The sequence below is a fragment of the Acanthochromis polyacanthus genome, chromosome 24 (assembly GCF_021347895.1).
Source record: "Acanthochromis polyacanthus isolate Apoly-LR-REF ecotype Palm Island chromosome 24, KAUST_Apoly_ChrSc, whole genome shotgun sequence".
Lineage (NCBI taxonomy): Eukaryota > Metazoa > Chordata > Actinopteri > Pomacentridae > Acanthochromis > Acanthochromis polyacanthus.
In genome coordinates this window covers 2,032,564-2,047,487 of record NC_067136.1, presented here as the reverse complement: position 1 = coordinate 2,047,487, position 14,924 = coordinate 2,032,564, and the positions used below count along the sequence as shown (strand labels likewise).

Sequence of the window (14,924 nt, the reverse complement as noted above, 5' to 3'; positions counted from 1 at the left end):
CTCCTCCATGGTGGCTCCAGGGCTCTTGACCTTCTGCTCTGAGACCTGAAACACAAACAGTTCTATTTTATAGAATATCTATCCTGGTGTTTACAGATGTTTATTCTGGTATTTACAGATATTTATTCTGGTATTTCTATATACAATGGGGTACGGAAAGTATTCAGACTCCTTTGAAATTTTCACTCTGTCATTGCCGCCATTTGCCAAAATCAAAAAAGTTCATTTTATTTCTCCATTAATGTACACTCAGCACCCCATCTTGACAGAAAAAAAACTTTTTGCAAATTATTAAAAAAGAAAAACTGAATCTCACATGGTCAGGAAGTATTCAGAGCCTTTGCAGCGACATTCATATTTAACTCACATGCTGTCCATTTCTTTCTGATCCTCCTCCAGCATGGTTCTGCTTCTTTATTGGAGTCCAGCTGTGTTAATTAACTGATTGGACTTGATTAGGAAAGGCACACACCTGTCTATATAAGACCTTACAGCTCACAGTGCATGTCAGAGCAAATGAGAATCATGAGGTGGAAGAACTGCCCAAGGAGCTCAGAGACAGAATGTGGCAAGGCACAGATCTGGACAAGGTTACAAAAAGAATTTCTGCAGCACTCAAGGTTCCTCAGAGCACAGTTGGCCTCCATAATCCTCAATGGAGAAAGTTTGGGACGAGCACAACTCTTCCTAGACCTGGCCGTCCAGCCAAACTGAGCAATGGTGGGAGAAGAGCCTTGGTGAGAGAGGTAAAGAAGAACCCAAAGATCACTGTGGCTGAAGCTTCACAGAGATGCAGTCGGGAGACAGGAGAAAGTTCCACAAAGTCAACTATCACTGCAGCCCTCCACCAGTCGGGGCTTTTATGGCAGAGTGCCCGCGGAAGCTCTCCTCAGTGCAAGACACATGAAAGCATAGAGTTTGAAAAAACACATGACGGACTCCCAGACTATAAGAATAATGATTCTCTGGTCTGATGAGACCAAGATTGAACTTTTTGGTGTCTAATTCTAAGCGGTATGTGTGGAGAGAAAGCAGTCACTGCTCAGCACCCTGCCCAATACAATCCCTACAGTGAAACTGGTGGTGGGAGCATCATGTTGTGGGGGTGTTTTTCAGCTGCAGGTACAGGACGACTGGTTGCAATTTGAAGGAAAGATGGAATGCGGCCAAGTACAGAGAGATCCTGGAGGTAAACCTCTTCCAGAGTGGCTCAGGACCTCAGACTGGGCCGAAGGTTCACCTTTCAACAGCAATGACCTAAGCACACAGCTAAAATAACAAAGGAGTGGCTTCAGAACAACTGTCTGTGGACGGTTCTTGACTGGCCCAGCCAGAGCCCTGACCTAAACCCAATTGAGCATCTCTGGAGAGACCTCAAATGTCTGGTCCACCAACGTTCACCATCCAACCTGACAGAACTGGAGAGGATCTCAAGGAAGAATGGCAGAGGATCCCCACCATCCAGCGTGAAAACTGTTGCGTCATTCAAGAAGACTCATGGCTGTACTAAGCTGAAAAGGAGCTTCTACTCAGTACTGAGCACAGGTCTGAATACTTCTGACCATGGGATATTTCAGTTTTTTCTTTTTAATACATTTGCAAAAAAATTCTACATTCTGTTTTTTTTTGTCAAGATGGGGTGCTGAGTGTACATTAATGAGAAATAAAATTGAACTTTTTTGATTTGGCAAATAGCTGCAATGACACACAGAGTGAAAAATTTCAAGGGTCTGAACACTTTCTGTACCCACTGTATCTATCCAGGTGTTTCCAAATATCTATCCTGGCGTTTCCACATATCTATCCTGGTGTTTCCAGATATCTACTCCTGGCGTTCCACATATCTATCCTGGCGTTTCCACATATCTAGCCTGGTGTTTCCAGATATCTACTCCTGGCGTTTCCACATATCTATCCTGGTCTTTCCAGATATCTATTCAGGTCTCCAGGTTCTAATAAACCTCCGTCACCTCGTTCTCTCGACGGCTCTCCTTCAGTTTCTCCTTCAGAAGCTTCATCTGGTCCGTCTGTTTGTCGCCTCACTTCAGCCTCCTTCAGTTTCTCCTGCTGAAGGTCCTGAAGGACTTCCTGCTGCTCCTAGATTTCACAATAAAACTCACTTCAGCCTTAAATGTGCTGGTTTATTTTAAGCTTAGGAAGCCACTCAAACTTTTACTTTTATTTTAAAATTCTGTCATTTTATCTCATTATATGGATGTTTTTTTAAATGTCAACAATTACATTTTATTTATTTTCACAATTTTCAAAACATTTTCTAAATAATTTTAACAAAAACACTTCTTATTTTATTTCAGAAAATTGACTAATTTTTTATCACAAGACTCACATTTAATGACGCCATTTAGATTTTTATTCAATATTTTTGACATTTTATTTCAAAAAATTAAGTTTAAATTGAATATTTTGACACATTGAATATTTTTTCTTTAACCTCTTCAAATTTTAATTAAAAGTATATTTTTATTTTCACACGTTTGATTTTCTATTTAATCTTTTTTTAATTAGCACAACAATTATTTCAGGATTATGACTTTCAGTAACATATTTTTAAGCTGTTATTCAGAATTTAGAATCTTATTTAAGAATTTATATTGTATTTGACTATTTTTCAGAACTCTTATTATATATATTATTAAACTTTTTAATTGACATTTACTTTTATAACTCAGTCTTCATTTCATCATTTTTACGTCTTTTAACCTCAGAATTTAGACTTTTTTCAAAAATATTTTATCTGAAGAATTATATGTCTTATTTCATTATTGTGTTTTTAAATTTTTTGTTTTTATTTTTATTTATGACTGATAAAAAATGTTATTTCATTTTATTTAAGACAAAATTGGCAATTTTAATTGTTTAAAAATAATAACTAATATTCTAATTTTTTATTTCATAATTTTACTAAAATTTTCTTTCCAAAATTCTTATGATTCACACAATTACAAGATTTTTTATTTAATAAAATAAATAATTCTGACATTTAATTGAATGACTGCTTCATTTCATCAGATTTTTACATCTTTAAATCTTACAATTAATTGTTTTTAATATTTCCTTCTTCATTTTAATACAACTGTGACTTCTCATTTCATCACTTTGCCTTTGATTTCTCTTCAGTGCACAAATTTAACCTTTACTTTCACAGTTCAGACGTTTTTATGTCACATTTCTGACTTTTTGTCACAGAATCTTGACTTCTAACTGACAAACTATCGTTTTTAACCGTACTTTGAGCATTTATGTCAAAAACTTTAACGTTTTATTGCAGAAATTCTCTTTTTGAACCATTATTGACATTTTTAGGTCTCAAATCTCAAATTTCATGACAGAATCTTGACTTCTGCCAAATTCTAATTTTTGAACCAAAATTTGAGCATTTGTCACAAATTCTGACTTTATCATAGAATTCTGACTTTTAAATGACAAACTAGATCTTTTGAACCAAAATTTGATGCTTTTGTCATAATTCTGACCTTTGTTGCAGATTCTTGACTTTGACTGACAAATTCTAATAACCTGAATCATAATTGAGCATTTATGTTCAAATTTCTGAGTTTTTGTTACAAAATTTTGATTAACTGACAAATATAATTTTTAACCAAAATTTGACATTTTATGTCCCCCAGTTCTGACTTTAAACTAAGAAATTCTAATTTTCAAACCATAATTGATGTTTTAATTTCTGACTTTTGTTGCAGAATCCTGATTTTTAACTAAGAATTATTTTTTAACCATAATGTGACGTTATGTCACAATTTCTAACTTTCTGTTGCAGTATCTTGACTTTTAACTGACAAATTCTAATTTTTTTAACCATAATTTGACGTTTTTAAGACAAAACTTTGACTTTTTGTCACAAATCTTGACATCTGGCAAAATTTTAATTTTTTAAATAATATTGGACCACTGATGTCAAAAATTATGACTTTTTCTCACAAAATTCTGACTTTTAACTGAGAAATTCTCATTTCTGAACCATAATTCAACCATTATGTCATAAAATTCTGACCTTTTCATTCATATTTCTACAGTCTTGTCTTTGTTGTGCACAGAAACGTAAATATTACATGTATAATACTGTTCTGGACCTGTAGCAGTCGCTGGAGTCGCTGGTTTCAGAGCTCATCTTCTCCATCACTGATCTCGTTCCTTCACTTCCTGCTGCAGGCATCATGGTCCTGCTAGGTGGCGGCAGCGCAATCTCATCCAGAGTCTCCTGGGAGGACGGCGGCTCGACCTGAACAGAGAGACAGCAGCCTGACGTCACCCACGGTAACGGAGCCACAGACCAATCAGAGGGCGGCGTCAGAGTCCCCTACCTGTCAGCGATTGGTTCTCTCTGCGACTCGCCGTCAGCTGGTACTGAAGCTCCGCCCCCTGAGCCTCGCTGAGCTCCATGGACCGACCGGAGGCGAGTCGACGCCGCCTGCAGGCGACAGATCTGGACACAAAAACACAAACGTTTAACTTTTCAGCATTTAATCTTTAATATCTGGATGTTTTACTTTCTATTTAAATATCTGGATGTTGAATTTTTCATTTAATATCTGACGTTTTAACTTTTATTTAATATCTGGACGTTTTAACTCTTTATTTAACATCTGGACATTTTATCTCTTTATTAATTATCTGGACATTTAACTCTTTATTTAATATCTGGACATTTTAATTTTTTATTTAATATCTGGACATTTTAACTCTTTATTTAATATCTGACATTTTAACTTTTTATTTAATATCTGGACATTTTACTCTTTATTAATATCTGGACGTTTTAACTTTTATTTAATATCTGGACATTTTTACTTTTTATTTAATATCTGGACATTTTACTCTCTATTAATATCTGGACATTTTAACTCTTTATTTAATATCTGGACATTTTTACTTTTATTTAATATCTGGACATTTTTACTTTTTATTTAATATCTGGACATTTTAAACTCTTTATTTAATATCTGGACATTTTTACTTTTTATTTAATATCTGGACATTTTACTCTCTATTTAATATCTGGACATTTTATCTCTTTATTTAATATCTGGACGTTTTCACTCTTTATTTAACATCTGGACATTTTAACTCTTTATTTAATATCTGGACGTTTTTACTTTTTATTATATCTGGACATTTTAACTCTTTAACATCTGGACGTTTTAACTTTTTATTTAATTCTGGACGTTTTTACTTTTTTATTTAATATCTGGACATTTAAATCTAACATCTGGACATTTTTAACTTTTTATTAATATCTGGACATTTTAACTCTAACATCTGGACGTTTTTAACTTTTTATTTAATATCTGGACTTTAACTTTTTATTTAATATCTGGACATTTTAACTTTTATTTAATATCTGTACATTTTATCTCTTTATTTAATATCTGGACGTTTATTTCTTTATCTAATATCTGGACATTTTATCTCTCTATTTAATATCTGGACATTTTAACTTTTTATTTAATATCTGGACATTTATCTCTTTATTTAATATCTGGACGTTTTATTCTTTATCTAATATCTGGAATTTTATCTCTCTATTTAATATCTGGACGTTTAAACTTTTTATTTAATATCTGGACATTTTCACTCTTTATTTAACATCTGGACATTTAACTCTATTTAACATCTGGACGTTTTAACTTTTATTTAATATCTGGACATTTTATCTCTCTATTTAATATCTGGACATTTTATCTCTTTATTTAATATCTGGACATTTTATCTCTTTATTTAATATCTGGACATTTTAACTTTTATTTAATACTTGGACATTTATCTCTTTATTTAATATCTGGACATTTACTCTTTAACATCTGGACGTTTAACTTTTTATTTAATATCTGGACATTTTAACTTTTTATTTAATATCTGGACATTTTAACTTTTTATTTAATATCTGGACATTTTATCTCTTTACTTTAATATCTGGACATTTTACTCTTTATTTAATATCTGGACATTTTAACTCTATTTTAATATCTGGACATTTTAACTCTTATTTAATATCTGGACATTTTAACTTTTTATTTAATATCTGGACATTTTTATCTCTTTATTTAATATCTGGACATTTTAACTTTTATTTAATATCTGGACATTTTAACTTTTTATTTAATATCTGGACATTTTATCTCTTTATTTAATATCTGGGACATTTTACTCTTTATTTAATATCTGGACATTTTAACTCTATTTAATATCTGGACATTTTAACTCTTTATTTAATATCTGGACATTTTAAACTCTTTATTTAATATCTGGACATTTTATCTCTTTATTAATATCTGGACGTTTTAACTTTTTATTTAATATCTGGACATTTTAACTTTTTATTTAATATCTGGACATTTTAACTTTTTATTTAATATTCTGGACATTTTAACTTTTATTTATATCTGTACATTTTAACTTTATTTAATATCTGGACATTTTCACTCTTTATTTAACATCTGGACGTTTTAACTTTTATTTAATATCTGGACGTTTTTACTTTTTATTTAATATCTGGACATTTTAACTCTAACATCTGGACATTTTAACTTTTATTTAATATCTGGACGTTTTAACTTTTTATTTAATATCTGGACATTCACTCTTTATTTAACATCTGGACATTTTAACTCTATTTAACATCTGGACGTTTTAACTTTTTATTTAATATCTGGACATTTTATCTCTCTATTAATATCTGGACATTTTATCTCTTTATTTAATATCTGGACATTTTATCTCTTTATTTAATATCTGGACATTTTAACTTTTATTTAATATCTGGACATTTTAACTCTTTATTTAATATCTGGACATTTTAACTTTTTATTTAATATCTGGACATTTTATCTCTTTATTTAATATCTGGACATTTTAACCTTTTTATTTATATCTGGACATTTATCTCTTATTTAATATCTGGACATTTTACTCTTATTTAATATCTGGAATTTTAACTCTATTTAATATCTGGACATTTTAACTCTTTATTTAATATCTGGACATTTTAACTTTTTATTTAATATCTGGACATTTTATCTCTTTATTTAATATCTGGACATTTTAACTTTTTATTTAATATCTGGACATTTTATCTCTTTATTTAATATCTGGACATTTTAACTTTTTATTTAATATCTGGACATTTAACTTTTATTTAATATCTGGACATTTATCTCTTTATTTAATATCTGGACATTTACTCTTTAACATCTGGACGTTTAACTTTTTATTTTAATATCTGGACATTTTAACTTTTATTTAATATCTGGACATTTTATCTCTTTATTTATATCTGGACATTTACTCTTTATTTAATAATCTGGACATTTTAACTCTATTTATATCTGGACATTTTAACTCTTTATTTAATATCTGGATCATTTTAACTTTTATTTATATCTGGACATTTTATCTCTTATTTAATATCTGGACATTTTAACTTTTTATTTAATATCTGGCATTTTATCTCTTTATTTAATATCTGGACATTTTAACTTTTTATTTAATATCTGGACATTTTAACTTTTATTTAATATCTGGACATTTTATCTCTTTATTTAATATCTGGACATTTTACTCTTTAACATCTGGACGTTTTAACTTTTTATTTAATATCTGGACATTTTAACTTTTTATTTAATATCTGGACATTTTATCTCTTTATTTAATATCTGGACATTTTACTCTTTATTAATATCTGGACATTTTAACTCTATTTAATATCTGGACATTTTAACTTTTATTTAATTCTGGACATTTACTCTTTATTAATATCTGGACATTTTAACTCTATTTAACCATCTGGACGTTTTAACTCTCTATCTAACATCTGGACGTTTTAACTCTCTAACATCTGGACGTTTTAACTCTATCTAACATCTGGACGTTTTAACTCTTTATCTAACATCTGGACGTTTTAACTCTCTAACATCTGGACGTTTTAACTCTCTATCTAACATCTGGACTTTTTAACGTCTTATCTAACATTCTGGACGTTTTAACTCTCGATCTAACATCTGGACGTTTTAACTCTCTAACATCTGGACGTTTTAACTCTCGATCTAACATCTGGACGTTTTAACTCTCTATCTAACATCTGGACTTTTAACTCTTTATCTAACATCTGGACGTTTTAACTCTCGATCTAACATCTGGACGTTTTAACTCTCTAACATCTGGACGTTTTAACTCTCGATCTAACATCTGGACGTTTTAACTCTCTATCTAACATCTGGACGTTTAACTCTTTAACATCTGGACGTTTTAACTCTATCTAACATCTGGACATTTTAACTCTTTATCTAACATCTGGACGTTTTAACTCTCTATCTAACATCTGGACGTTTTTACTCTTCTATCTAACATCTGGACGTTTTTACTCTTTATCTAACATCTGGACGTTTTAACTCTTTATTTAACATCTGGCGTTTTAACTCTCTATCTAACATCTGGACGGTTTAACTCTTTATTTAACATCTGGACGTTTTAACTCTTTATCTAACATCTGGACATTTTAACTCTCTATCTAACATCTGGACGTTTTAACTCTTTATTTAACATCTGGACGTTTTAACTCTCTAACATCTGGACGTTTTAACTTTTTATTTAACATCTGGACGTTTTTACTCTTTATCTAACATCTGGACATTTTAACTCTATCTAACATCTGGACGTTTTAACTCTCTAACATCTGGACGTTTTAACTCTTTATCTAACATCTGGACGTTTTAACTCTTTATCTAACATCTGGACATTTTAACTCTTTACTAACATCTGGACGTTTTTACTCTTTATCTAACATCTGGACATTTTTACTCTTATCTAACATCTGGACGTTTTAACTCTTTATCTAACATCTGGACATTTGAACTCTTTATCTAACATCTGGACGTTTTAACTCTTATCTAACATCTGGACGTTTTACTCTTTATCTAACATCTGGACGTTTTACTCTTTATTTAACATCTGGACATTTTAACTCTTTATCTAACATCTGACGTTTTAACTCTTTATCTAACATCTGGACATTTTTACTCTTTATCTAACATCTGGACGTTTTTACTCTTTAACATCTGGACATTTTTACTCTTTATCTAACATCTGGACATTTTAACTCTTTATCTAACATCTGGACATTTTTACTCTTTATCTAACATCTGACGTTTTTACTCTTATCTAACATCTGGAACGTTTACACTCTTTATCTAACATCTGGACGTTTTTACTCTTTATCTAACATCTGGACGTTTTTACTCTTTATTTAACATCTGGACATTTTATCTCTTATTTAATTCTGGACGTTTTATTTCTTTATCTAATATCTGGACATTTATCTTCTCTAGTTAATATCTGGACGTTTAACTTTTATTTAATATCTGGACATTTTCACTCTTTATTTAACATCTGGACATTTAACTCTATTTAACATCTGGACGTTTTAACTTTTATTTAATATCTGGACATTTATCTCTCTATTTATATCTGGACATTTTATCTCTTATTTAATATCTGGACATTTTATCTCTTTATTTAATATCTGGACATTTAACTTTTATTAATATCTGGACATTTTAACTCTTATTTAATATCTGGACATTTAACTTTTTATTTAATATCTGGACATTTTATCTCTTTATTTAATATCTGGACATTTTAACTTTTATTTAATATCTGGACATTTATCTCTTTATTTAATATCTGGACATTTTATCTCTTTATTTAATATCTGGACGTTTTAACTTTTATTAATATCTGGACATTTTAACTTTTATTTAATATCTGGACATTTTAACTTTTTATTTAATATCTGGACATTTAACTTTTTATTAATATCTGGACATTTTAACTTTTATTTAATATCTGGACATTTTATCTCTTTATTTAATATCTGGACATTTTACTCTTTATTTAATATCTGGACATTTTAACTCTATTTAATATCTGGACATTTTAACTCTTTATTTAATATCTGGACATTTTACTTTTTATTTAATATCTGGACATTTTATCTCTTTATTTAATATCTGGACATTTTAACTTTTATTTAATATCTGGACATTTTATCTCTTTATTTAATATCTGGACATTTTAACTTTTTATTTAATATCTGGACATTTTAACTTTTTATTTAATATCTGGACATTTTATCTCTTTATTTAATATCTGGACATTTTACTCTTTAACATCTGGACGTTTTAACTTTTTATTTAATATCTGGACATTTTAACTTTTTATTTAATATCTGGACATTTTAACTTTTTATTTAATATCTGGACATTTTATCTCTTTATTTAATATCTGGACATTTTACTCTTTATTTAATATCTGGACATTTTAACTCTATTTAATATCTGGACATTTTAACTTTTTATTAATATCTGGACATTTTAACTTTTATTTAATATCTGGACATTTTAACTTTTTATTTAATATCTGGACATTTTATCTCTTTATTTAATATCTGGACATTTTATCTCTATTTAATATCTGGACATTTTAACTTTTATTTAATATCTGGACATTTTACTCTTTATTTAATATCTGGACATTTTAACTCTATTAATATCTGGACGTTTTAACTCTCTATCTAACATCTGGACGTTTTAACTCTCTAACATCTGGACGTTTTAACTCTATCTAACATCTGGACGTTTTAACTCTTTATCTAACATCTGGACGTTTTAACTCTCTAACATCTGGACGTTTTAACTCTCTATCTAACATCTGGACTTTTTAACTCTTTATCTAACATCTGGACGTTTTAACTCTCGATCTAACATCTGGACGTTTTAACTCTCTAACATCTGGACGTTTAACTCTCGATCTAACATCTGGACGTTTTAACTCTTATCTAACATCTGGACGTTTTAACTCTTTAACATCTGGACGTTTTAACTCTCTAACATCTGGACATTTTAACTCTTTATCTAAATCTGGACGTTTTTAACTCTCTATCTAACATCTGGACGTTTTAACTCTAACATCTGGACGTTTTACTCTTTATCTAACATCTGGACATTTTTACTCTTTATCTAACATCTGGACGTTTTACTCTTTATTTAACATCTGGACATTTAACTCTTTATCTAACATCTGGACGTTTTAACTCTTTATCTAACATCTGGACATTTTAACTCTTTATCTAACATCTGGACGTTTTACTCTTTATTAACATCTGGACGTTTTAACTCTCTATCTAACATCTGGACGTTTTAACTCTTATTTAACATCTGGACGTTTTAACTCTTTATCTAACATCTGGACATTTTAACTCTCTATCTAACATCTGGACGTTTTAACTCTTTATTTAACATCTGGACGTTTTAACTCTCTATCTAACATCTGGACGTTTTAACTTTTATTTAACATCTGGACGTTTTTACTCTTTATCTAACATCTGGCATTTTAACTCTATCTAACATCTGGACGTTTTAACTCTCTAACATCTGGACGTTTTAACTCTTTATCTAACATCTGGACGTTTTAACTCTTTATCTAACATCTGGACGTTTTACTCTTTATCTAACATCTGGACGTTTTAACTCTTTATCTAACATCTGGACATTTTACTCTTTATCTAACATCTGGACGTTTTAACTCTTTATCTAATCTGGACATTTGAACCTTATCTAACATCTGGACGTTTTAACTCTTTATCTAACATCTGGACGTTTACTCTTATCTAACTCTGGACATTTACTTTACATCTTGACGTTTTTACTCTTTATTTAACATCTGGACATTTTAACTCTTATCTAACATCTGGACGTTTTAACTCTTTATCTAACATCTGGACATTTTACTCTTTATCTAACATCTGGACGTTTTTACTCTTTAACATCTGGACATTTTTACTCTTTAACATCTGGACATTTTAACTCTTTATCTAACATCTGGACATTTTTACTCTTTATCTAACATCTGGACGTTTTACTCTTTATCTAACATCTGGACGTTTTAACTCTTTATCTAACATCTGGACGTTTTTACTCTTTATTTAACATCTGGACATTTAACTCTTTATCTAACATCTGGACGTTTTAACTCTTTATCTAACATCTGGACGTTTTTACTCTTTATTTAACATCTGGACATTTTTACTCTTTATCTAACATCTGGACGTTTTTACTCTTTATTTAACATCTGGACATTTTAACTCTTTATCTAACATCTGGTTTAACTCTTTATCTAACATCTGGACATTTTAACTCTTTATCTAACATCTGGACGTTTTACTCTTTATTTAAATCTGGACATTTTAACTCTTTATCTAACATCTGGACATTTATCTCTTTATCTAACATCTGGACGTTTTAACTCTTTATCTAATATCCGGACGTCTTCATTCTCACCTCCTGGTTGTGTTCGGTCGTCAGCTGCAGCTTTTCTTTCTCCAGCTCGTTGATTTTCCATCTCAGCCTCCTCGACTCTTCTCCTCCGTCTTTCCTTCCTCTTCCTCTCTCCTGCTCTTCCTCTTTCTTCCTCCTGTCTGCTTCTCTTTCAGTTTTGACCTGAAAAAAATTAAACAAACCTGAGTTAAAATCTGTTTTTTTTTCCTGAGTTTCACATCTCAAAGTTTTTAGCATCAGAAAATCCAAACGTCACCAGAAACAGATCTTTAATTTGAACTAAAGGAAGCTGCTTTTTAATCTTTGGAAATGGACAAGCCAACTCTTTAATGAACAATTCTGTCACATTCTGGATCTTAATGTCATAAAATGTTTGATAATTTCTCATGTAATTCTTTTGACTCCATTTCCAAACATTCACTTCTCGTGTATAATATCATTTTATGTTCAATTCTGATTTATATCAAAATTTAGAGCATTTATGTCTGTTTTTAAGCAACAATATGTCACATAGTTTTGCTCTTTAATAATATGAGTTTGTTATAAATTTTGTGAAAATTTTGAATTAAAAATGAATTAAATTTATCTGAACAAAATTATAAATTAATTTTATTTTCTTTAAATATTAGATTAAATAATACTAATATTGTAACCGATATAAACCATCCATTCATTCATTCATTCATTCATTCAGTCCAATGAAGGCCTTCATTAATTTCATTCACTAAATTAAATTCATTTATTTAACTGAATTACATTTAATTTAATAAATTGATGTAATTTGATTTAAATAAATGTAATATAATTTAATTTCATTAATTTTATGTAATAAATGTATTTAGTTAAATAACTTAAATGTTTAATTTAACACACATAACTGACAAAATTAACATAACATAATTTGTATTTTACAGCATAATTTAGACATTTTATTTATTTTGACAACAAAGTGATAAATATTTCATTTGATCTTTTTAATCATTAATCATTTGATCTTTTTATGTGATTTTATTTAAATGTTTATGGTAATTTTGAGGGATGGTGACATCATTTTTTTTTAAAGGATAATTTAAAATAATAAAGTTTTATTCGTTTTTTATCCACAAAGTGTTTATTAAAGAAAGCTATAGAAACTTTGTACTTCTAGTTTTAGTACTGAGAGTAAGTTTTTCTTGATTTGGCACTTCAATATGTAAAGGAGTCTTTTATAAAGTGATATTAGTATTTAAATGTGGAATATTTAACTGTTGGCTCAGCGGCTCACCTCGGTGCTTCCTCCCCGGACCTCCTCTCTTCGACTCCCCGCCGCTCCGCTCGGCCCCGGCCGGACTGTCTGCTCCGCTCCGCCGGTTCGGGCTGCATGTCTCCGGCTCTCTACCCAGCCTGGTGGTTCGTTAGCCGGGTGGCAGCTTGCTCTGGGACCGGGGAGGCTGGTTGCTCAGATGCTGCTGTTGCCTTGCCACCAGACGCACTCACGCCTTCAGGCTAAACCGGCCTCCATTTACAAATCTACCAATTTAACAATTACCTCTATATAATCCGAGCTATTTACATTTCACAGCAAAACACGGATATTAACAAACATTTTCTTTAACTGTTTAATCCGGCATCAGTTTCACATATCAAAAACGCTTATTTGTACACATTTTGTACTTTTATTGGTCTTAATCTTCACACTACGCAGAGCGGTACGCAGCGTTTATAGAGTTAACATATTAAACTGTGATTTTAAACAGATTAAAGCTTTAGTTGGTGGATCTTTTGTATGCCGAATTCATCAGAAGATGCACGTATTTAGTAAACGTGCTAACGTTCATACTACCGAGCCTATATATACTCATTATAGGAAGAAACTCTAAATTCCTACATTTTCTGAATGGAATCGTGTTTACACTCGACACAGACACTTTAATAACCAACAATCGTCTTTGCTTTCTTCAAACTGACTTTAACGATAATAAACAGTCTGTGCTGTTTAGTTACATAACAACTTTAGTGTTAAAACTCATAAAAATCTGATTTTAAGTCGTTATATTCACTTACTGGAACATTTATGCTGCAGTCATTTGAATCTGACGCCATATTTGGCGTCCATACGTCGTTTCCGCATCGGCTCCGGATGGCCAGCCGTCCAATGGGAGCCTCCAAAATACTTACGTCATTTATTTATTTATTTTTAGGCATTTTAGCAGGAAAAAAATATTTTAAAAATAATAAACAAAATACTTTTAAAATATATGATGCTTAAAAATATAAAATATTATATTTTATCAATAAATAAATAAACAAAACTTTTGTGATAAAAATAATTAAAAATAATGGAAATGTAACAAATATTTTACTGTACCTCTATTTTTATATATTTTGTGTCCATTCATTATCCTTATCGTATCATCATCACTTGCATTTCGTTTGCAGTTTTTTTAACTGCTTGTGACCATTTCTGTCACTATTATATATTATATATTTGTTACCTTGGAGGTCATTTTGTGCTTCTTAGTGACTCTTTTTGGGTCTCATTAAGGTTTTTTATAACTTTATGTTCATTTTATGTCTCTT

General features: G+C 30.2%; 2 long non-coding RNA genes across 2 annotated transcripts; both read right to left on the bottom strand.

The window, feature by feature from the left end:
• Window positions 1–14: 14 nt before the first annotated feature.
• On the bottom strand, window positions 15–4,202 carry LOC127532541 (uncharacterized). Its single transcript, XR_007939961.1, has 3 exons — window positions 4,110–4,202; window positions 1,971–2,097; window positions 15–45 (listed from the first exon to the last, which is right to left on the bottom strand). It is a non-coding gene; the product is annotated as an uncharacterized LOC127532541 (long non-coding RNA).
• Window position 4,203: 1 nt separating this feature from the next.
• Window positions 4,204–14,474, bottom strand: LOC127532540 (uncharacterized). The gene is made up of 5 exons (XR_007939960.1): window positions 14,409–14,474; window positions 13,630–13,874; window positions 12,369–12,527; window positions 4,341–4,462; window positions 4,204–4,258 (listed from the first exon to the last, which is right to left on the bottom strand). It is a non-coding gene; the product is annotated as an uncharacterized LOC127532540 (long non-coding RNA).
• Between the last annotated feature and the right edge of the window lie 450 nt (window positions 14,475–14,924).